The 2,253-nt window shown below is 34.4% G+C and overlaps 1 pseudogene; it reads left to right on the forward strand.

Moving 5' to 3' along the window:
• The window catches only part of LOC107030078, a 55,538-nt pseudogene that overhangs the window by 13,090 nt on the left and 40,195 nt on the right, over positions 1–2,253 (forward strand).

Here is a 2,253-nt window from a genome sequence, read left to right on the forward strand (position 1 = left end):
ATATATATATATATGTGTGTGTGTGTGTGTGTGTGTGTGTGTTTGTTTGTTCTAGTCACTTAATTTTGGATTGATTTTTGAAAAATAGATAGTGTTTGAGAATTCGTTGAAAACTTACTACTTTTGATATGGAATCATACCATGTAAGTATCATGAATTTCGAACTCGAGCATGTGAAAGATCAAATATATATTCATTTTCTTATTTGAAATCTAACACATCGTATAAATTAAATAAATTGGTTGTTTTTCAATAGACTGATACGATTTTAATTTATATTTTATCCCATGCAATATTGATTAGGATGAAATTAGATGGAGTGACGGATATGGACAAATGAGTGCCTATTTTGAGAAATAGTTATTATTTTGATTGTCTTATAATTAATCATATACATAAAAATTATTAATTTGTATATGCAGGTCAAATGGATGGACTTGTTTCTAACGGTAGTCACAAAAGCTAGGATTGTTGAAGTTCTTGATTCTGGGACTTTGGGAGGCTCTAAACAATTAGTAAGATACTGATACATATTTTACATCTTCTTCCATAGAGATTAAATAAATATTTAATTATTTTATAAAAATGATCTAATTTTTTCTTGGTTCTTGAATACAGATGTATGAAAAGTTGCATATTTTATCTCCTCTAGTGGAAGCTCAAGATTTTTTCTTCATACATTGTTGTAGACAATTTAATCCAACAACATGTATTATGATGGATGTGTCTTATGGTCCATTCAATGAGATTCAAAGTGGTGTACATTCTTATTCTTGGAAGTTTCCTTCTGGTTGTGCAATTCAAGATATGGGTAATGACCAAAGTAAGGTATGAATCATTTCACCTCTCTAATAATATCACTACTTATATAAAAGAAAAATTATGTGCCTTAAGCTCCCTCTACACACGAGGTCCAAATTACTAGGGTCTATTATACGTATTCTTGTCTTGCACTTGTGCATGAGATTGTTTCCACAACACAAAGATGTAACATCTATATCACTATTCATATTAAACTTAGTTTCCCAAGAGTATGCTACAAGAGGTAAATATTTACCGATACCTATCTCATGATGTCTATTGTTCTTATAATATGATATAAGAATCAAACTGTCGTTATTCTTAGTTAATCCAATTTTGGACCCTCATGTTATGTTGATAATTTATGCTTCAAATGATCAACATTTCGACGTGCATCATGGGTTTTTTTAGTCTCCCATTATTAGTTTAGAAAATGATTTTTTTTGTCCGTTTATAGCCTTTGAAAATCTCCAACAAAATTATAAGATATATTTTATGATTGAGTTTGATTTAATAACCATTTTAACATGTTAGGAGTCGTCAGACCTATCACTATTCTTCATGTAACAATGTGGAACTCCACTTCAATAGTGCCAAAATTCCCCCCTATCGACCCCAGTGTTGTTTTTTGCTAGCTTGAGTTCATATGTTTACTATTTATCATTTAACGTAGAGTAATCAACCACTTCTTTTGAGTCTTCCTCAATAACCCCAACCCTACCGCCAAAAAGTAATCCAAATAGTGCAGGAGCACTCACACGACCCATACTATGGTGTTCATGTCCCATATTTTTGAATCTCAACGAGTGAGGATTAATATTGTCTCCTCATATGCTCCGAATAAGTCCTTGCCTTATAATATCGACTGCTACAAAAACACAAAATTTCAACATACCTTCCTAAATATTTTCCAACGAACTAATTATTTTGATTCTGTTTTCTTGACTCTTGCAGGTTACTTGGTTGGAACATGTTCAAGTATATGAAAATATCAAGTACATCGTATTTGTAGAGACTTGTTGTGTGATCGTCAAACATATGGAGCTAAAAGACGGATTGTTACACTTCAAAGGATGTTTGAGGGATATAATTTTGTCACGGGTGCAATATGCCCTACTAGGCATGATTTTAATGGAGGTTCGGTTTTATATTCCTTTTTACTGTAACGACCTGTTTAGTCGTTTTAAGCAGCAAATTTTATTTCTGGAAAAACTGTCTGAGTCGACGGATCCCACGACGGACCGTCATGGGCACGACGGACCGTCGAGGGTGTCTCGTTCCAAAACACATGGAATTCTGAAATTTGGGTACTGAAATCGACTCTCTGAACTTCGTAACGGAATGGCAGGATGGACCGTCGCAGACACGACGGACCGTCACAGACCCTTTAGTGGAATTGAGTCTCTGAACTCTGTGACGGAGCAGCAGGACGGACCGTCGCAGGCGCGACGG

This window comes from Solanum pennellii, chromosome 9, assembly GCF_001406875.1.
Source record: "Solanum pennellii chromosome 9, SPENNV200".
NCBI lineage: Eukaryota > Viridiplantae > Streptophyta > Magnoliopsida > Solanales > Solanaceae > Solanum > Solanum pennellii.